The 23,302-nt window shown below is 41.2% G+C and overlaps 1 protein-coding gene across 6 annotated transcripts in view; it reads left to right on the top strand.

The window, feature by feature from the left end:
* Positions 1-23,302, top strand: part of HRH1 (histamine receptor H1) — an 87,179-nt gene that overhangs the window by 41,466 nt on the left and 22,411 nt on the right. The window lies entirely within an intron of this gene.

Raw genomic sequence — 23,302 nt, forward strand, 5'->3', positions numbered from 1 at the left:
CCTGGCCCCACTTCCTCTCACCCCCTCGCTCCTCCTCCACTTTTGACCAGATTTACCAGATATTACTCAACCAATATCATTATTATTGTAGCTAATATTTGTGGAGCATTCTCTGGGTTGAACCCTTATTCTATAATTACGTTATTTTATCCTTACAATAATTTACAAGATGCAGAAACTGATACTCAGAGAGGTAACATGACTTGCCCAGGGTCACACAGCTGATATGGAAAATTCAAACCATGTCTGTCTGGCTCCTAACCTCATTTGTAAGCTCACTAGTTAAACTGCCCTATGACTTACAGAATCTTTACTGTCTTAGTCAGCTCAGGCTGTTAAAACAAAACACCATAGAATGGGTAGCTTAAAAAACAGACATTTATTTTTCACAGTTCTAGTCAGATTCTTGGTGAGGGCTCTCTTCCTGACTTGCAGACAGCCACCTTCTTGCTGTATTTTCACATGGTGGAGAGAGGAAGCTCTGGTGTCCCTTCCTCTTCTTATAAGGGCACCAATCCCATCGTAGGGACTCCAACCTCATCTAAACCTAATTACCTGCCAAAAGCCTCATCTCTAAATACCATCACATTAAGGGGTAGGGCTTCAACAAATGAATTGGGGGGACACAAACATTCAGTCCATAACATCTACCATGAAGACAATTCTGGTAACCAATGGGCTATATCATTGCTTTGGATGTGGGTCTTGTCTCTGCAGTCATTAATTGAGTGTTTACTATGTGCCAGGCTCTGTGTTAGGTAAGCCCTTCTTATCGTTACACTGAATCATTACAACATCCCTACAAGGTAAGAATTATTATTTCCATTTTATAGAGGTGGAACCTGAGGCTCAGCTAATAAGGGATGGAGCTCAGGTTTGGAGGATAACTATAATTCTCTGCCCACCATCACTCTGCTACATGACCAGGAAGACCATAAACTTAGGGAGGGTATGGCCTGGTCTTGCTCACCTCTAGATTCTATTCTTTTGTCAACACTAAGCAGATAGTATCAAGTCCAACTGCTAAGGGTTAGCGTAAAGACCTTAACATAGATGACTTGGGTTTGAATCCCACCTCTGCCTTTTACCAGCTATGTGGCGTAGGCTGTTCTTCCTGTCTCTTAAATGGGGTTCATAATCCCTACCTCGCGTAACTGCCTTGAGGATAAAATGAAAAAATGTATGCACCTTGTACATAGTAATTACTAAATAAAAAGAGCTGTTGTTATTCTTGGTATACTCCTTTAGTCTCCAAAGACCCGTGGATCCAATGAGTGTAGTATCATAGGGTTAGCAATGCCTCCAGAGACCATCAGAGCATAGCATCATTCATTCATTCAGCAAATATTGATTGAGTACCTATTCTGTGCACAGCATCAAATTTCAGCCAATAAGACAATATGCCGGCTCCCAGAGAACCTGTCTATGAGGGGGATTAAGATAAAAGAGAGTAGCAGGCAAATCAATCTGTTCCATATTTCAAGTAAAGCGGACAAGGGAAAAATAAAGCAGGCTCAGGGATAGAAATACCAAGGGAGAGAGTTTGGGGGAGAGAATTATTTAGACTGAAAGGACAAAGCAGGTAGCCTCTGAGCAGAGATGAACCAAGTGGAGTACACCACAGGAAGATTTTCATTAACAATTTTGGTGCCCAAGTGAAGCAACTAACAGGGCCCTCAAACCAACGTTGAAGTCATGAGGAAGGGAGTACAGCTCCCTGTTCCAGTGAATTATAATCACAGATGCTAAGCTCTTTTGTTTCCAACTGCTGTGGGAGTACCTAGTATCAACCTGTAAATTTGACATATTGAGAAATGAAACAATATTTCATAATTACAATTGGGCCTTTTTGTTACCTTTTACTATCAGAGCCTTGGGCAAGGTCTGGCATCCGCTTCCGTTATGGCTGCACCCTGGGCAGCTACCATCCCAGGGCAGCTGCAAACCCCAGGGGTGCGGGCCCCCCTGGATATGACCCAGAAAGCAAACCCTGGGCAGTGTGGTAGTTTGAGTCAGGATGATAAACGCAGAGGATTCAGATAAACATTGGCAAGGTCTGGGATTTTAACATTCTTCTCTGCTCTTATTTGCCCAAGAGAGGTCCCAGACCTGCAAGGAGCCAAAACACGCTTCATGGTCTAGGAAAGGTTTGGGGGACACTTCATCCTGCAAGCCTAGATATGGAAAGATTGGATGCTTGGGGCTGTCCCTGTGGTTTGGGGCAGTGTTTCTCAGACCACAGACATCAGAATCATACAAGATTCTATTGGAAACGCAGCTTCCAGGGCTCAGCTCAGACCTCCTGAGTCCAATTTTCTGAAATCTGCATTTTAACAAGCTCCTCTGTGGTTTGCATGCACCCCAAAGTTTGGAAACGACTGGTTGGTGGGTCACCAACCAGAAGATATTTGCAGTCACGACTGTCCTGGGACTATCGGTGCAGCACACGCTGTCCTGCTGTCAGGTGACACTTCCAAATGAGGTTGGTGGGAGCTGGCCTCATCCCCAGTTTTGTATTTTTGCCCCTGAGAGGAATAAGGGCAGGAATTTCAGAAGTTGATGTTGGTTGTGCTGGGAGGCAGTGTAGTGGGAAAGCTCTGCCATACTTCAAATGAAAAGGGAAAAAAAGAAAAAGCCTTATATCAATATTCTGGAGGCAAATGTGTCACTTTCAAATGGATTCTTTTCTAGCCCGAACACAATTTTCATTTCTCTCTGGTGAGTCATTGCAGAAGTCGCCTTTTGCTCGCTGCCTTTTGTGAGTAAAGGACATTTCCTGGAGGGACTGAGACCTCCCCAGGGACAGGACTGGGAAATTTACTTTTTCCCAAGTTTAATAAGAGAAGCCACTGAGGCTGTCACGGAAGCCCACCCAGTCCTGTGCTGGGGGGACCACAGACTCCTTACAACAAAGAAGATGGGCATGCCTCCTATCCCTCAATAATTAGCCATCCTTGTTAGTTCAGATCTTGCGCTCTCTTGGGTGGTTTTCAGATTTTTCTGGCTGCCATTCTGCTGGTTTTAATGAGAAAATGTCCCCACGTGTTTTTTGACATTCACTCATGTATCATCAGTAGTCTAACCTAGTAAATAAGAGCATGGGTTATGGAAGCCATCCTCCAGTGTGGCTCCTCATCTCAGTCAAAGTCAAAGCCAAAGCCCCTAGCACATCTGCAAGGCCCTATGTTATCTAATCCCTGTCACGTCTCTAACTTCATCCTCTCACGCAGCTGCAGCCATGCTAACCTCCTTGCTGTTCATCAAACATGTCAAAGATGTGTCCACCCCAGGGCCTTTGCATAAGCTGCTCCATCCTCCTGTGATGCTCTTTCCCCCAGATCTCGACTCATTCCCTCACTTCTTTTAGGTCTCTGCTCAAATGTCACTACATCACCTTTTTTTAAAAAAAAAAATTCTTTATTGATTAAGGTATTACATATGTGTCCTTATTCCCCCATTACCCCCCACCTCCCATTCACGCCCCCACCCCCCTGTGGTCTGTGTCCATTGATTAGGCTTATATGCATGCATATAAGTCCTTTGGTTGATCTCTCCCTACCTTCCCTGAGGTTTGACATTCTGATTGATGTTTCTCTGTCTCTGGATCTATTTTTGTTCATCAGTTTATGTTGTTCATTATATTCCACAAATGAGTGAGATCATGTGATATTTATCTTTCTCTGCCTGGCTTATTTCACGTAGCATAATGCTCTCCATCTCCATCCATGTTGTTGCATATGGTAAGAACTCCTTTTTTACTGCAGCGTAGTATTCCATTGTGTAGATGTACTACAGTTTTTTAATCCACTCATCTACTGATGGGGACTTAGGCTGTTTCCAAATCTTAGCTATGGTGAATTGTGCTGCTATGAACATAGGGGTGCATATATCCTTTCTGATTGGTGTTTCTAGTTTCTTGGGATATATTCCTAGAAGTGGGATCACTGGGTCAAATGGGAGTTCCATTTTTAGTTTTTTGAGGAAACTCCATACTGTTCTCCACAGTGGCTGCACCAGTTTGCATTCCCACCAGCAGTGCACAAGGGTTCCTTTTTCTCCACATCCTCGCCAGCACTTGTCATTTGTTGACTTGTTGATAATAGCCATTCTCACAGGTGTAAGATGGTAGGGCATGGTCGTTTTGATTTGCATCTCTCTGATGATTAGTGACTTTGAGCAGGTTTTCATGTCTCTTGGCCTTCTGTCTTCTTTCGAAAAGTGTCTATTTAGGTCAGTTGCCCATTTTTTGATTGGGTTGTTTATCTTCTTTTTGTTAAGCTGCATGAGTTCCCTCTAAATGTTGGAGATTAAACCCTTATGGTTGATATCATTGGCAAATATGTTCTCCCATGCAGTGGGCTTTCTTGTTGTTTTATTGATGGTTTCCTTTGCTGTGCAAAAGCTTTTTATTTTCATGCAGTCCTATTTGTTTATTTTCTCTTTAGCTTCCATTGCCCTAGGAGCAGTATCAGTGAAGAAATTGCTTCGGCATATGTCTGAAATTTTTCTGCCTATGGATTCCTCTAGTATTTTTTATGGTTTCCCATCATATGTTTAAGTCCTTGATCCATTTTGAGTTTATTTTTTGTGTATGGTGTAAGTTGGTGGTCAAGTTTCATTTTTTTGCATGTATCTGTCCAATTTTCCCAACACCGCTTATTGAAGAGGCTGTCTTGACTCCATTGTATGTTCATGCCTCCTTTGTCAAATATTAATTGAGCATAGTGATTTGGGTCGATTTCTGGGTTCTCTATTCTATTCCATTGATCTATATGTCTGTCCTTGTGCCAGTACCAGGAAGTTTTGAGAACAGTGGCTTTGTAATACAGCTTGAAATCTGGTATTGAGATCCCACCTATTTTGTTCTTCTTTCTCAGGATTGCTGTAGCTATTCGGGGTCTTTTTTTATTCCAGATGAATTATTGGAGAGTTCTTTCTAGGTCTGTGAAATATGCTGTTGGTATTTTAATGGGGAGTGCATTGAATCTATAGATTGCTTTGGTAGTATGGACATTTTAATGATGTTGATTCTCCCAATCCATGAACATGGTATGTTCTTCCATCTGTTTACGTCTTCCTCTATCTCTTTTTTCAGTGTCGTGTATTTTTTTTGTGTATACGTCTTTTACCTCCTTAGTTAAGTTTATTCCTAGGTATCTTAATTTTTTTGGTGTGATAGTAAATGGGATTGCTGTTTTAGTCTCTCTGTAGGTTCACTATTGGTGTATAGAAATGCCATAGATTTCTTGGCATTAGTTTTGTATCCTGCTGCATTGCCAAATTCATTTATTAAGTCTATTAGTTTTTTGGTGGAGTCTTTCGGGTTTTTTATGTACAATATCATGTCATCTGCAAATAAGGACAGCTTTACTTCTTCTTTTGCAATTTGGATGCCTTTTATTTCTTCTTCTTGTCTAACTGCGATGGCTAATACTTCCAGTACTATGTCGAACAGGAGTGGTGAGAGTGGACATCCCTGTCTTGTTCCTGTTCTTAGGGGAAATGGTTTTAGCTTTTGCCCATTGAGTATGATGTTAGCGGTGGGTTTATTATATGGCTTTTATTATGTTGAGGTATGATCCTTCTATTCCCACCTTGTTGAGAGTTTTTATCAAGAAAGGGTGTTGGATTTTGTCAAGTGCTTTTTCTGCATCAATTGATATGACTGTGATTTTTATCTCTCAATTTGTTTATGTGATGTATCATGTTGATTGATTTGCAGATTTTGTACCATCCTTGCATTCCTGGGATAAATCCTACTTGGTCATGGTGTATGATCTTTCTGATGTAGTGCTGGATCTGATTTGCTAGAATTTTGTTGAGGATTTTGGCATCTATGTTCATGAGGGATATTGGCCTGTAATTCTCTTTCATTGTGTTGTCTTTTTTTTTTTTTTAAATATATTTTATTGATTTTTTACAGAGATGAAGGGAGAGAGAGAGAGAGTTAGAAACACTGATGAGAGAGAAACATCAATCAGCTGCCTCCTGCACACCCCCTACTGGGGATGTGCCCGCAACCAAGGTACATGCCCTTGACCGGAATCGAACCTGGGTCCATTGAGTCCGCAGGCCGACGCTCTATCCACTGAGCCAAACTGGTTAGGGCCATTGTGTTGTCTTTATCTGGTTTTGGTATTAGGGTGATGCTGGCTTCATAGAAGGAGCTTGGAAGTGTTCCTTTCTCTTGAATTTTTTGTAATAGTCTGAGGAGGATAGGTTTTAGTTCTTCCTTGAATGTTTGGTAAAACTCCCCTGTGAAGCCGTCTGGCCCCGGGCTTTTGTTTGCTGGAAGCTTTATGATGACTGCTTCAATTTCTTCCATAGTTATTGGCCTATTGAGATGTTTAGATTCTTCCTGATTGAGTTTTGGAAGGTTGTATTTTTCTAGGAATATGTCCATTTCCTCCAGGTTGTCCAGTTTGTTGGAATAGAGTTGTTCATAGTATTTTTTAACAATCCTTTGTATTTCGGTGGGGTCTGTTGTTATTTCACCTCTTTCATTTCTGATTTTGTTTATTTGGGTCCTCTCTCTTTGCTTCTTGGTGAGCCTGGCTAGAGGTTCATCAATCTTGTTTATCCTTTCAAAGAACCAGCTCTTGGTTTTGTTGATCCTTTGTATTGTTTTTTTGGTCTCAATGTCATTTATCTTCTCTCTGATCTTTATTATTTCCTTCCTTCTGCTTACAATGGGCTTTTCTTATTGCTCTCTTTCTAACTCTTTGAGTTGTAGGGTTATGTAATTTATTACCATTGTTTCTTGTTTTTTTGCAGTAGGCTTGTAGAGCTATGAACTTCCCTCTCAAGACTGCGTTTGTTGTGTCCCATAGATTTGGATTGTTGTGTTTTCATTGTCATTTGTTGCCATGATGTTTTTTATTTCTTCCTTGATATCTCTGGTAACCTAGTCATTGTTTAATAGCATGCTGTTTAGTCTCCATGTGTTTGATTTTTTTGGATTGTTTTTATTGTAGTTGATTTCCAGTTTTATGCCACTGTGATCTGAGAAGATGCTTGATATGATTTCTATCTTCTTGAATTTGAAGAGACTTTGCCTATGACCCAACATATGGTCTATCTTTGAAAATGACCCATGTGCACTTGAGAAGAATGTATATTCTGTGGCTTTGGGGTGAAATGTTCTGAAGATGTCAATTAATTCCATCTGGTCTAGTGAGCCATTTAGGATTGATGTTTCTTTGCTGATTTTTTGTTTAGAGGATTTGTCCAATGGTGATAGTGGATTATTAAAGTCTCCTACTATGATTGTATTGCTGCTGTCAATCTCTCCTTTGACATCCTCCAGGAGTTTTTTTTTTATGTATTTGGGTGCTCCTGTATTGGGTGGGTATATGTTTACCAGAGTTATTTCTTCTTGTTGGATTGCTCCCTTTAGTACTATGAAGTGGCCTTCCTTATCTCTTGTTATGTCCTTCACTTTGAGATCTAATTTGTCAGATATAAGTATTGCTACCGCAGCTTTCTTTTCATTTCCATTCGCCTGACAAACCTTTTTCCATCCCTTCACCCTCAGTCTGTGTGCGTCTTTTTTTCTGAGGTGGGTTTCTTGTAGACAGCAGATATATGGGTTGTGTTTTCTTATCCAATCCTTTACCCTATGTCTTTTGATTGGGGCATTTAATCCATTTACATTTAAAGTTATTATTGATAGGTCTTATTTGTCGCCATTTTTATTCTTTACCCCTGTGTTCCTTCTTCGCTTCCTATTTCTTTTTCTTTTTTTTTTTACATCAGACCCTTTAGCATTTCTTGCATCACTGGTTTGGTGGTAATAAATTCCCGTAGTCCTTTTTTGTCTGTGAAGCTCCTGATTTCACCTTCAATTTTGATTGATAGCCTTGCTGGGTACAGTATTCTTGGATGCAGACCCTTCCTTTGCATGACTTTGTATATTTCATTCCATTCCCTTCTCGCCTGATGAGTTTCTGTTGAGAAATCAGTTGCTAGTCTGATGGGGGTTCCTTTGTATGTAACTTTCTGTCTCTCTCTGGCCGCTTTTAAGATTCTTACTTTGTCATTGGTGTTTGCCATTTTAATTATAATGTGCCTTGGCGTCGGTCTTTTGGGGTTCATTTTGCTTGAGACTCTGTGAGCTTCCTGGATTTGTGTGGGTTTTTTCTTCCCTATATCAGGGAAGTTTTCTGTCATTATTTCTTCAAACAGGTTTTCTATTCCTTGCTCAGTTTCCTTTCCTTCTGGAACCCCTATTGTGCAGATGTTGTTTTGTTTTGTGTTGTCCCAAAGTTCCCTTAGGCTCTCCTCCTGCTTTTTAATTTTTTTTTTCCTAGAAGCTGCTTTACTTGGGTATTTTTTCCTACCTTGTCTTCTAGCTCACTGATGCAGTCCTCTGCTTCTTCTAGTCTACTCTTGATGCTTTCTATTGAGTTCTTTACAGCAGCGATGTCATTTTTCATTTCTTCTTGGTTCTTCTTCATTTCCTCTTGGTTCTTACTCATATTGTTGAATTTGTCTTCCATTCTTTTCAGCCACCTTATGACCATTTCTCTGAATTCTTTCTCTGACAGGTTGCTTGCCTCCATTTCGTTTACTTCCTTTTCTAGTGATGCCTGCTTTTCTTTCATATGTAGGCTGTTTCTTTGTCTCCCCATGGTCTCTCTTCTCCTGGTGTCTGGTTATGTAGTTCTCTCTCTCCTGCGTTGATTTAAAGGCACAAAATACAACACAACCAGGTACAACACACAAGGCACTGAACAGAAATGTATTCACAATATTAATAACCCTAAATAAAGGTGACCACCAGAGAAAGGAAAATTAGGGGATAGGAGAGAAAGAAGCAGAGAAAAAAGACAAAAGAAAGAAAGGAGTGCCAAAATGAAATTGGGAAAAGGAAAAAAAAAAGTAAGAGAGAAAAGAAAGAGAATAAGAAAGGAAATGGGGAACAAACTATATATATGGGGAGAAAACTCCACTAGAACAGCCACTAATCCCAGCAAATGTCAGCAACAAGTACCTGGAGATGAATACAAACTACAAACAACAATTAATATCAAGCGAAGTGAGGAAAACCAGAAGCAAAAAACAAACAAAAACAAAGCAAACAAAAAAAACACAAAAAAAGAATAAGCAATACAATCTCACAAACAAGCATAAAAAATCGATATAATCAACATTCAAGCAAGCAACAACAAAAGGACAGAGAGAAAAACAATTTTTTGGATAGTGAAGACAGAGAAGAGAGAGGTGTGTATGAACTCGGAGCAGGGGATTGGAAATTAGATATATAAGTAGGGTGAGATTTTAACAGGGGGTAAAAAGAAAGAATAGGGAGAATTTAAAGCAGGAGAAGGGTAAGCGAAACAGGACAACAAAAGGGGAAAGTTAGGAAGAGAGTGATGGCATAAAGGTAGAGTTGAGATAGAGTAGAATGATGCTAAAAGAAAGATGAAAATAGAATGTAGAACACTAATCTCAAAGTCAAATAAAGAGAATATAAAATGACACTTTTAAAAAAAAAAAAGGTAAAATAGTAGTAGTAATAATACTGATTGAAAATAAAAATGTAATAATTAAAAAGGTAAAATCAAGTGAGGAAAAAAGAAAAAAAATTAGTTTCTTAAGTAAAAGACGAAAAATAAATAAATAAAAATTTAAAAAAATGTGCAGAAGTGAAGGTCATTCATTTCCTCTATTGTTCTGTTTGGCACACCTGTTTGGCAGTCAGGACAGTATTGCAGTTCCCTGAGTTCCACTGCTCCTCAGTGTTGTAAGCCAATCCTGATTTTTAAGCAGGCAGTGTGTCTTACTCTCTTGTATTCCTTTATTTGTGATTATACAAGAGTCAATTTGTGATTCAGCCCCTGGGTGGCAGTGTTTCTGGATTGACCTCCAGGTCTATAGGTCCTCTCTAGCCTGTGCTTAGATCCTGCTTTCCCTGTGGCACTCAATACTGGTTTGTGGGCGTGAGCTGCCCCAGAGCTGGTTCTCCGATGGTCACTCCCCGCTCCAATCCCCAGGTTCCAGAAAAACAACTTTCCCCTGCAGTCTCCTAGGGTGTCCCCAACTGGGTGATCCCATGCACTGGGCTCAGCAATCAGAAACAAGGATTTAAAGAGGAGAAAGCACAAGTGTGCAAACTCCGGGGCTGCGCGCAAGTCTGCACAGTCCTTCCTCCTCCCCCCCGCCACCCCCTCGTGTCCAAGCAGCCAGCACACTTTTAAAATTTTTAGGCTGTCCTTCTGCCTCAGATCAAAATGGGTTGCTTTTTAGAGATCCCCTCTGTTAGCAGCTCTGAGGACCCCCTTCCACATTCATGGATCATGCCAGCCCCAACAGCCATGGATTTTTCTAGGTGCAGACTTCCCCTGTTCCTCCAGCTCCCACAGTGTGCACGTTTCTCTGTCCTGCTGGGACCAGAGATCTCACCTTATCCCAGGCGAAATCTGACCTTTCCGTGGTGGAGTGTAGAGCTCCTCTGAATCCGCGTGTTTGCGCCAATTGGGGACCAGTGCTTTGGGTTTCGCAGCTGTTTGGTGGGTGCCACAGTTGTAGATTTTCAGGTTTCTGATAACATCCACTTTCCCCTTCAAGATGGCGTGGTCTCCGCGTCTGAGCCGGTGGCTCCGGGAGGGAACCCAGCAGCAGTGGGGGCTGCCCGGTCAGGGGAACCCCGTCCAACAGTCCCCCACCTTCTCCTGGAGTATAGCTGTCCCTTAACTCACCAACAGACACTCCCTGTGCGACCCTTAGCAGTTCTTTCTATCTGCTCCGGAACAAGGCTTGGGACACGTCTGTCTATTCTGCCACCATTTTTTTTCCTCCACTACATCACCTTTATAAAATAGCACACCCATCCCAGCCATCACTAATCCCCTACTTCCCCCCCTCCCCCACCAGAGCATTTGTTACCACCTGACATAGTATTTATTTACTTGTATTTTTTTAATGATTTGTTTTTGCCCACTATAAGGATACTTGTGGATGGTAACTTTGTCTGACTTGGTTACTGCTAATTTTCTAACATCTAGAATATGTCTGGTACATTGTAGACACTTAACGAATAATGATTGATTTATTGATTGATTGACTGACTGGTTCTGTGTGACGTTGAGCTCCTTAGCATCACTAAGCCTCGGTTTCCAAGTCTATAAAATGGACATAGTTATAGAGGTTTGCATGTTAAGTAAGATGATACACATAAGTTTTTTGTATGGTGACCAACACACTCAAAGTTCTCCATAAATGATGACTGACTTTAGTCAGTTATTACTTAGACCTACAAAACAAGACAGAATGTGGTAAAGGAAATGAAAGAGGTTTGCGAGGGCTGCCATGTTGAGAGATGGCAGAGGTGCCACCCAGGTGGTTGGAATCAGAAAAGGCTTCTCAGCAGGGGTTGCATTTGAACTGGGCCTCTGGGTGGGGCAGGATATCAGCAGGTCAGTCTTGAGTTTGTAGAGTGGAGGTACAGGAAGAAGGAACAGGGTGAACAAAGAAACAGAAGGGAGAAAGTTCCGGAACTGTTGGGGTGTGCTTCCAAAACTCCAGGAAATTCAAAAACAGAGGGAAGGGGAAGCAGAATAAGGAGATGAAATCTTTCCCCCCCCTCCCCCCCGCCTCCCGCCTTGAAAAAAGAGAAACCAGCTAGTGCTTTCCAACAAGTTATGCAACAATAGAACAAAGAAAAAGTCTGATTTACAACACTCCTCTCTGCTTGGGGCAGAGTGCTTCACAGTTAGTAAAGCAATCCCTGAGCATCATTTTGCTGTCTTGTCACAACCCTTCTTGAGGTAGGCAGAATTTATTAGGTGTTTTTTATCCCAATCTGGCAGCCACCTGCAGATAACCCTGAATGGGGTAGCATGTCCAAAAGAAACCCATTATTAGTGGTGGGATTTCTGGGTGCTATGGCGTCCTGCTGCCTTACAGACTGGGAAGAAATCCACAGCATAGGTGTAAGGGGAAACCAAGAAGGATGTGTGAGGGAGAAAGATGGAATGCATTTGTCATTCATTCTTTCATTTCTTCACTCCATGAACACTGAGCACTTACTATGTACAAGACAGAATATTCAGGCCAAGGGCCCAATGGCCAGGACTTTAGCTACTTTATATATGTTTAATTTTCTACCTGATTTAAAAAAAAAAGTCCTGTCACTTAAGGGAGGTTCAGGAGGCAGCCTAGGTTTCATCTCAAATGTCAACTTCAATTGACTTATTGTCTCTATCCAGAGAGGGTTTCTGAGACTAGACTATAGTGTGGACTCAGTGGGAAGGAATCCAGTCATTGATTAGTGATGTCTGCCATCATCTGGGTTTAGGAGGAGAGAATAGTGAAAGGCCACACACTTGCCACTGTAGGAGTGAGCTCTATATATACCTGTTACATACTGACCTGGGGATTTGCAACAGAATAAAATAGTTTCTTGACTGTACAGTTGGTGAGTATGGTGTGGCTGGTAACTGTGAACATGAAGAACAGTGAACATTCAGGACAATCAAGGAGCCAGGACTTGATGCCCCCTGGGGATAACTCAGAGAGGTAGATCCCCTCAAAGAGATGGTATCCTCAGACTTACACGTGTCTCATCCACTTCTCATTTTGACACGTTTAATGCTTCTTCCCCAAGCATTCAACTTGGTTCTCATACGAATATTCTTTTTGCAAGCATATTTCACAGTCTTGTGGCATATTTAATTCATTAATTGATATATAATAAATAAACTGGAATACACTAGTTTGGAAGCCATGTCTTTTACTCGGTGTGTAACTCAATGGTTGAGACAGTGGTAAAAAAAAACTAGAGATGCTGGGTCACTGTGTTTTACAAGGGAAGAGGATTTTAGTTCATCCAGTGAATCATTTATATGGAGGTTAGTTAAGAGAGCTTCTCCTATACATATATAATTGTAGGGTTGTGTGTGTTTTTTTTTTTAAAGGATTTACACTCCACACTCTGTTTTGTAGTAGCCCCTTTTTCTTAATTTAAGGAAATAGTAGAGGTATCTTTTCATGTCATCAAATAATCTCTCACAATATTATGAATAGATACATGGGATTCAATTATATGGATCTACCATTTCACTGATCCCTTATTGTTGGACTTTTATGTAGTTTCCAGTTTGGATCTATTATAGGGAACATTGCCTTTCAGTACCCAATGTAAGTAATTGATGGCTCTGAACACCCCAGGGTGGTGAGGAGTGGAGATGAACTTTAAAAGGGAACAGAGGATTGGAATGTAAAATGGTACAGTCACTGTGGAAAACAGTATGGCAGTTCCTCAAAAAATTAAACATAGAATTACCATATGATCCAGCAATGCTGTGAGGAGCTGCTCAGTTCTTTTTTGTTTGTTTGTTGATTTATTTATTATTGTGGTAAAATATACATAACAAAAATTTACTACTTTCGTCCTTTTAAAAGTGTGTAGCTCAGTGGCATTAAGTACATTCACATTGTTGCATGACCATCACCACCATCCATCTCCAGAACTGTTCATCTTCCCAAATTGAAACTGTCCCCATTAAATACTAACTCCCCATTCCTCCTCCCCCCAGCCCCTGGCAACCACCATTCTACTTTCTGTCTCTATGAATCTGACTATTCTAGGAACGTCATGTAAGTGGAATTATTTAGTGTTTGTCCTTTCATGACTGGCTTATTTCACTTAGCATAATGTCCTCAAGGTTCATTAAATGTTGAAGCATGTGACCGAGTTTTCTCCCTTTTTATTGCTGAATATTATGCCAGTGTATGGTACCACACTTTGTTTGTGGTTTCATCCATTGGTGGACACCTGCGTTGCTTCCACCTTTTGGCTATTGTGACTAATGCTGCTATGAACATGGATAAATCAGTTTCTCTTTAGAATTGCCCAGTAATCCTTTATTCCAATTACTTTGAAGTTGTTCTGATTATATAGGGTTCTAATGGGTACTAGTAGTCAGCTAATTCTTCTCTTTAACACCTACATGCTGGGCTCAGGAACTGGGGAAATAGCAAAGTAGCAGGAGAGCAGGGGACAGGTTGGGGGTGAGAGGCAGCCAGGACTGGGTCAGGACAAGGAACCCCAACATGCTGTATATTCATAGCTGTAATTTCCCTGGACTGGGAAAGTTCTCTCGGCAATCTTTATGAAAACTGTGATTACTTTCCATTTCCTAGTCTCTGTGCTTGTTTTCATAATAAACTAAGTGGTTCCCATGTGAGTATAAATCCCAGGTGTTGTGTGGGATTTTAACTAAAATACTGAAATCTAAGGCTATTTGCCTGTATCACTCATCCATTTGTTCAACTTCCTCTGAGTTCTCTGCGCTATTTATTTATTTATTTTTTTTTTTTTTCAAATTTTTATTAAGGTATTATATGTGTACATATCTTACCATTGCCCCCCACCCCCACCCCACTCCCATACATGCCCTCACCCCCCAATGTTTTGCATCCGTTGGTTACTCTTATATACATGCATATAAGTCCTTCAGTTGATCTCTTATTTTCCCCACCTCTCCCTAACCTTACCACTGTAATTTGACAGTCTGTTTGATGCTTTACTGCCTCTGTAACTATCTTTTTGTTCATCAGTTTATAATGTTTTTCATTATCCCCAAATGAGTGGGATCATGTGGTATTTTTCTTTCATTGACTGGCTTATTTCACTTAGCATAATGTTCTCTAATTCCATCCAAGTGCCTACAAATGGTAGTAATTCCTTCTTTTTTATGGCAGCATAGTATTCCATTGTGTAGATGTACCATAGTTTTCTGATCCAGTCATCTGCTGATGGGCACCTAGGCTGTTTCCAAATCTTAGCTATTGTAAATTGTGCTGCTATGAACATAGGGGTGCATATATCCTTTCTGATTGGTGTTTCTGGTTTCTTAGGATATATTCCTAGGAGTGGGATTACTGGGTCAAATGGGAGTTCCATTTTCAGTTTTTTGAGGAAACTCCATACTGTTCTCCACAGTGGCTGCACCAGTCTGCATTCCCACCAGCAGTGCACGAGGGTTCCTTTTTCTCCGCATCCTCGCCAACACTTGTCGTTTGTTGATTTGTTGATGATAGCCATTCTGACAGGTGTGAGATGGTATCGCATTGTTGTTTTGATTTGCATCTCTCGGATAATTAGTGACTTTGAGCATGTTTTCATGTGTCTCTTGGCCTTCCTTCTGTCTTCTTTCGAAAAGCTTCTATTTAGGTCCGTTGCCCATTTTTTTATTGGATCATTTATCTTCCTTTTATTAAGTTGTATAAGCTGCCTGTAGATGTTGGAAATTAAACCTTTATCAGTGATACCATTTGCAAATATGTTCTCCCATACAGTGGGGTTTCTTGTTGTTTTGTTGATGGTTTCTTTTGCTGTGCAAAAGCTTTTTATTTTGATGTAGTCCCATTTGTTTATTTTCTGTTTGGCTTCCATTGCCCTAGGGGCAGTATCACTGAAAAAGTTCTTTTGGCATATGTCTGAGATTTTGCTGCCTGTGGATTCCTCTAGTATTTTTATGGTTTCCCGTCTTATATTTAAGTCCTGTACCCATTTTGAGTTTATTTTTGTGTATGGTGTAAGTTGGTTATCTAGTTTCATTTTTTTGCATGTATCTGTCCAATTTTCCCAACACCATTTATTAAAGAGACTGTCTTGACTCCATTGTATGCTCATGCCTCCTTTGTCAAATATTAAATGCGCATATTGGTTTGGGTCGATATCTGGATTCTCTATTCTGTTCCATTGATCTATATGTCTGTTCTTGTGCCAGTACCAGGCTGTTTTGATGACAGTGGCTTTGTAATACAGCTTGAAATCTGGTATTGAGATCCCTCCTACTTTATTCTTCTTTCTCAGGATTGCTGTGGCTATTCGGGGTCTTTTTTTATTCCAGATGAATTTTTGGAGAGTTCTTTCTAGGTCTGTGAAATACGCCGTTGGTATTTTAATGGGGAGTGCATTGAATCTATAGATTGCTTTGGGTAGTATGGACATTTTAATGATGTTGATTCTACCAATCCATGAACATGGTATGTTCTTCCATCTGTTTACATCTTCCTCTATCTCTTTTTTCAGTGTCCTGTAGTTTTCCGCATATAGGTCTTTTACCTCCTTGGTTAGGTTTATTCCTAAGTATCTTAATTTTTTTGGTGCGATGGAAAATGGGATTGCTTTTTTAGTCTCTCTTTCTGTAAGTTCATTGTTGGTGTATAGAAATGCCATAGATTTCTTGGTGTTAATTTTGTATCCTGCTACATTGCCGAATTCATTTATTAAGTCTGTTAGTTTTTTGATGGAGTCTTTCGGGTTTTTTATGTACAATATCATGTCATCTGCAAATAAGGACAGCTTTACTTCTTCTTTTCCAATTTGGATGCCTTTTATTTCTTCTTCTTGTCTAATTGCAGTGGCTAATACTTCCAGTACTATGTCAAACAGGAGTGGTGAGAGTGGGCATCCCTGTCTTGTTCCTGTTCTTAGGGGAAATGGTTTTAGTTTTTGCCCATTGAGTATGATGTTAGCTGTGGGTTTATCATATATAGCTTTTATGATGTTGAGGTATGATCCTTCTATTCCCACCTTGTTGAGAGTTTTTATCAAGAAAGGGTGTTGGATTTTGTCAAATGCTTTTTCTGCATCAATTGATATGACTATGTGATTTTTATCTCTCAATTTGTTTATGTGATGTATCACATTTATTGATTTGCGGATATTGAACCATCCTTGCATTCCTGGGATAAACCCTACTTGGTCATGGTGTATGATCTTTCTGATGTACTGCTGGATCCTATTTGCTAGAATTTTGTTGAGGATTTTGGCATCTACATTCATGAGGGATATTGGCCTGTAATTCTCTTTCATTGTGTTGTCTTTATCTGGTTTTGGTATTAGGGTGATGCTGGCTTCATAGAAGGAGCTTGGAAGTGTTCCTTCCTCTTGAATTTTTTGGAATAGTCTGAGGAGGATAGGTTTTAGTTCTTCCTTGAATGTTTGGTAGAACTCTCCTGTGAAGCCGTCTGGCCCCGGGCTTTTGTTTGCCGGAAGCTCTTTGATGACTGCTTCAATTTCTTCCATAGTTACTGGCATGTTGAGCTGTTTAGATTCTTCCTGATTGAGTTTTGGAAGGTTATATTTTTCTAGGAATATGTCCATTTCCTCCAGGTTGTCCAGTTTGTTGGAATAGAGTTGTTCGTAGTATTTTTTAACAATCCTTTGTATTTCGGCGGGATCTGTTGTTATTTCACCTCTTTCATTTCTGATCTTGTTTATTTGGGTCCTCTCCCTTTGCTTCTTGGTGAGCCTGGCTAGAGGTTCATCAATCTTGTTTATCCTTTCAAAGAACCAGCTCTTGGTTTTGTTGATCTTTTGTATTGTTTCTTTGGTCTCTATGTCGTTTATCTGTGCTCTGATCTTTATTATTTCCTTCCTTCTGCTTACACTGGGCTTTTCTTGTTGCTCTTTTTCTAACTCTTTGAGTTGTTGGGTTAGGTAATTTATTACCCCTGTTTCTTGTTTTTTGCAGTAGGCTTGTAGAGCTATGAACTTCCCTCTCAAGACTGCTTTCGCTGTGTCCCATAGATTTTGGATTGTAGTGTTTTCATTGTCATTTGTTGTCATGATGTTTTTTATTTCTTCTTTGATCTCTCTGGTAACCCAGTCATGGTTTAATAGCATGCTGTTTAGTCTCCATGTGTTTGATTTCTTTGGGTTGTTTTTATTGTAGTTGATTTCCAGTTTTATGCCACTGTGGTCTGAGAAGATGCTTGATATGATTTCTATCTTCTTGAATTTGAAGAGACTTTGCCTATGTCCCAACATATGGTCTATCTTTGAAAATGACCCATGTGCGCTTGAGAAGAATGTATATTCTGTGGCTTTGGGGTGAAATGTTCTGAAGATGTCAATTAATTCCATCTGGTCTAGTGAGTCATTTAGGATTGATGTTTCTTTGCTGATGTTTTGTTTAGAGGATTTGTCCAATGGTGATAGTGGGGTATTAAAGTCTCCTACTATGATTGTATTGCTGTCAATGTCTCCCTTGATATCTTCCAGGAGTTTTTTTATGTATTTGGGTGCTCCTGTATTGGGTGCATATATGTTTACCAGAGTTATTTCTTCTTGTTGGATTGCTCCCTTTAGTATTATGAAATGGCCTTCCTTATCTCTTGTTATGTCCTTCAGTTTGAGATCTAATTTGTCAGAAATAAGTATTGCTACCCCAGCTTTTTTTTCAGTTCCATTTGCCTGGAAAACCTTTTTCCATCCCTTCACCCTCAGTCTGTGTGCGTCTTTTTTTCTGAGGTGGGTTTCTTGTAGACAGCAGATATATGGGTCGTGTTTTCTTATCCAATCTGTTACCCTATGTCTTTTGATTGGGGCATTTAATCCATTTACATTTAAAGTTATTATTGATAGGTACTTATTTGTCGCCATTCCTATTCTTTACCCCTGTGTTACTTCTTCGCTTCCTGTTTCTTTCTTTTTTTTTTTTTTTTTACAGTAGACCCTTTAGCATTTCTTGCATTGCTGGTTTGGTGGTAATAAATTCCCTTAGTCCTTTTTTGTCTGTGAAGCTCCTGATTTCACCTTCAATTTTGATTGATAGCCTTGCTGGGTACAGTATTCTTGGATTCAGCCCCTTCCTTTGCATGACTTTGTATATTTCATTCCATTCCCTTCTGGCCTGATGAGTTTCTGTTGAGAAATCAGTTGCTAGTCTGATGGGGGTTCCTTTGTATGTAACTTTCTGTCTCTCTCTTGCTGCTTTTAAGATTCTTACTTTGTCGTTGGTGTTTGCCAATTTAATTATAATGTGCCTTGGCGTCGGTCTTTTGGGGTTCATTTTGCTTGGGACTCTGTGAGCTTCTTGGATTTGTGTGGGTTTTTTCTTCCCTATATCTGGGAAATTTTCTGTCATTATTTCTTCAAAGAGGTTTTCTATTCCTTGCTCAGCTTCCTTTCCTTCTGGAACCCCTATTATGCGGATGTTGTTTTGTTTCGTGTTGTCCCAAAGTTCCCTTAGACTCTCCTCCTGCCTTTTAATTTTTTTTTCTAGAAGTTGCTTTTCTTGGGTATTTTTTTCCATCTTGTCTTCTAGCTCACTGATGCGGTCCTCTGCTTCTTCTAGTCTACTCTTGATGCTTTCTATTGAGTTCTTTACAGCAGCGATGTCATTTTTCATTTCTTCTTGGTTCTTCTTCATTTCCTCTTGGTTCTTGCTCATATTGTCGAATTTGTCTTCCATTCTTTTCAGCCACCTTATGACCATTTCTCTGAATTCTTTTTCTGGAAGGTTGCTTGCCTCCATTTCGTTTACTTCCTTTTCTGGTGATGCCTGCTTTTCTTTCATATGCGGGCTGCTTCTTTGTCTCCCCATGGTCTCTCTTCTCTGGGTGTCTGGTTATGTAGTTCTCTCTCTCCTGGGTTGATTTAAAGGCACAAAATAGAGCACTACCAGGTACAACTCACAAGGCACTGAACAGGAATATATTCACGATATTAATAACCTCCAATAAAGGTGACCACCAGAGAAAGGCAAATTAGGTGATAGAAGAGAAAGAAGAAGAGGAAAAAAGAAAGAAAGAAAGAAAAAAAAAGAAAAAAGGAGTGTGAAAATGAAATTGGGAAAAGGGAAAGTAAAGAGATTAAAAAAAAAAAAGTAAGAGAGACAAGAAATTGACTAAGAGAGAAAGGGGAACAGACTATATATATTGGGGATAAAACTCCAATAGAACAATCACTAATCCCAGCAAATGCCAGCAACAAGTGCCTGGGGATTAGTACAAGCTACAACACCAACTAATATGGAGTGAGGCAAGGGAAAGCTGAAGCACAAAACAAACAAAAAAATAAATAAAAGAAGAATAAGCAAAACAATCTCACAAAAAAAGCATAAAAATTGGATATAATCTACATTCAAGCAAACAACAACAAAAGGACAGAGATAAGGACAAGTTTATGGATAACTCAGACAGCGAAGGGAAAGGTGTATGTGGACTTGGAGCAGGGGATTGGAGATTAGATATGTAAGTAGGGTGAAATTTTAACAAGGGGTAAACAGAAAGAATAGGGAAAATCTAAAGCAGTAAAAGGGTAAGACAAACAGGACACTGAAAAGGGGGAGGTTAGGAAGAGAGTGATGGCCTAAAGGTAGAGTTGAGATAGAGTAAAACGATGCTAAAGGAAAGATAAAAAATAGAATGTAGAACCCTAATCCCAAAATAAAATGAAGAGAAAATAAAATGACACTTTAAAAAAAAAAAAAAAAAGATAAAATAGCAGTAGTAGTAATACGGATTGAAAATAAAAATGTAATCATTAAAAAGGTAAAATCAAGTGATGAAAAAAGAAAAAAAAGTTTCTTGATTAAAAGATGCAAAAAATGAAAATTTAAAAAAAAATAAAAAAATAAAAAAAATAAAAGGTAAAAATAAAATGTGGAGTAGTGAAGGTCATTCACTTCCTCTGTTTTTCTGTTTGGCACGCCTGTTTCTCAGTCCAGACAGTATTGCAGTTCCCTGCGATCCACTGCTCTTCGGTGTTGTAAGCCAGTCCTGATTTTAAGCAGGCGGTGTGTCTTAATTTCTCGTATTCCTTTATTTTTGATTACACAAGAGTCAATTTGTGATTCAGCCCCTGGGTGGCAGTGTTTCTGGATTGACTTCCGGGTCTATCTATGGCCTCTCTAGGCAGTGTTAGAGCCTACTTTCCCTGTGGCACTCGCCACGGGCCTGTGGGAGTGGGCTGCCTCAGAGCTGGCTCTCTGATGGTCACTCCCCGCTCCGATCCCCAGGTTCCAGAAAAACAACCTTCCCCTGCAGTCTCCCAGGGTGTCCCCAACTGGGTGATCCTATGTATTGGGCTTAGTAATCAGATGCAAGGATTTGAAGAGGAAAAAGCCCAAGTGTGCGAATTCCGGGACTGCGAGTAAGCCCAGGCACCCAGGGAGCGCACGGGCTGCGCGTAAGTCTGGACTGCCTGAAATTCTTAGGGTGTCCCTGCACTTCAGATCAAAATGGGTTGCTTTTTAGAGTGCCCTTCTCTTAGCAGCTCTGAGGACCCCTTTCCACAGTCACAGATCACGCCAGCCCCTACAGCCACGGATTTTTCTAGGCACAAACTTCCCTGGTCCTCCAGCTCCCGCAAAACGCGCGTTCCTCTCTCCCGCCGGGACCAGAGACCTCACCTTATCCCAGGCGAAATCTGACCTTTCCGTGGTGGAGTGTAGAGCTTCTCTGAACCCGTGTGCTTGCGCCAGTTGGGGAGCGTTGTTCTGGGGCTCGCAGCTGTTCCTGGGGTGCCGCCGTTGTGGATTCTCAGGCTTCAGATAAGCTCCACTTTCCGGATCAAGATGGCGCAGACTCCGCGTCCAAGCCCGCAGCTCCGGGAGGGGACCCAGCCGCAGTTCGTGCTGCCAGGTCAGGGGAACCCCGTTCAGCAGTCCCCCACCTCCTTCTGGAATTCAGCTGTCTCCCAACCAGCCAACAAACACTCCTTGCGCGACCCTCAGCTGTTCTTTCTTTCTGCTCCGGGACAAGGCTCGGAACACGTCTGTCTATTCCGCCGCCATTATTCCCTCCTCCTCTGCGCTATTTAAATTGTTTATAATGAGTGCAGGTTTTAGTGAGTTCTGGAAAACAGGAAGAGGAAAAATTGGTGGAGAAAAGTAGGATTGAAGCAGATACCCATTTAGGAAAGAGGTGGCAGGCTGACAGGAGGGACAGTGGTCCCAGTTGTGACTGCTGACAAATGTGCCAAGGCAGAGCAAGTGATCCCCTGCATCCAGTGTGGTTTCAAGGCACTGGGAAGCAGCCGCCTTCCATCCTGAGACAACCCTACCTCCCCCTTCCAATTAAGGCCCCTCACATTCCACATTCAAGCGCATTAGACACTCAATAATAGTTGTCCAAATGTGTCAGAAAGGGTTTTCCCTTTTCTGAGCCACTTTCTTAAAATGCAGATGACCCTTAAAGAGCACTCTGAATTTTCAAGCTCTGGGGACTTTTAGGGTTCATCAACTTAATTGTTATCAAACTGCACTCTGAGCAGCTTTGGGAAAGTCTGGGGGCAAAGAGGGAGGGGCAGAGCCAAGCAAATGCTGCTCTGAGTCCCCTGCTCCTCCACTCCAGCCAGAGCAATCTGCTTTCACCTGTTTGATATACATTTGTGCATGAACCACTAGTTGCACTACCAAGAAGCGGGGGTGGGGGGGTGGGGGGGAAGACATTTGAAAGCCTCTTATCTAACACAGCTCCTGTTTAACAGAGGAGGCCCAAAGAAGTTGAGAGAAGGGTTCAAAGTCACACAGCAAATTCATTCAACAGATACTTACCGAGCATTACTATGGGCCAGACGCACAGTGAACAAAGATAAATGCTCTAATCTCCTGCCATGAAGAGTAGGGTTCTTCTCTCTAGGATGGCTCCTCTGCAGCCTTGGAGGTACACATGGGGAGATGTCAGTGGGGAAGGGGACAGCCTTCCCCTGCCCAAAACATGTTCCAGCCAGATGATCCTCACACCCCACCTGTGGGTGATGTCCTAAAAGTCTGCAAGCAAAGGGGAACAGTCCTATGTGCTCTTTAGTATCTTGTTCCCCCATCATCTCATTTCATCCTTGCAGAAGCCCTGCGATTTGTACTGTTAGAGAAAAAATATTCAATGAGTTTTGTCAAAGATGATCAGGCAGACTTTATTCAGGACCATGGTGATTGGGACTCCAGCAATGGGATTGTACAGTGGGAGAGAGAGATGGGGCTCAACTCCGAATAGAGCATGGGCCAGTGGGAATTTATAGCCCCAAAACAGGGTGAGGTCCATGGATGGAAAAGTACTAGGAGGAAACATTAGGGGTAATGGGGATTCTGGCTTAACAGACTTACCATGATTCTTGCTGAAGACAGGCCAGGGTAATCAGATATCACCTGAGGGATGGTGGATGATAAGGAACCCGATTAGATATCGAGAGAGATCATACATCAAGGGTGGGAGTTTCTGATTAGACATATAGTTTTGCTCGGCTTTCAAGTCTGGATGCCTTTATTTCGTTTTTATGCCTAATTTCTGGGCTGCTTTTAGCTCCTTTTTGTTTTGGCTAGGCCCTAGGCGAAGGCCAGCCCTGGCTAACGTCAGAGAGAGAGAGAGGGCTGGACAAACAAGGAAGGGCATAGCCAGGTGAGAGCCAGGGCAGATCTCTTGAGCTCTGACACGACATGTGCTCCCAGGCAGAGGTCGCCAACCTTTCGGACCTCACAGACCACCCGCGGTCCGCGGACCACCGGTTGGCGACCGCTGCTCCCAGGCATTGTCACCCGATGAGCAGAGAGGCCAAGCACAG

This window comes from Plecotus auritus, assembly GCF_963455305.1.
Source record: "Plecotus auritus genome assembly, chromosome: 6".
Classification (NCBI taxonomy): Eukaryota; Metazoa; Chordata; class Mammalia; order Chiroptera; family Vespertilionidae; genus Plecotus; species Plecotus auritus.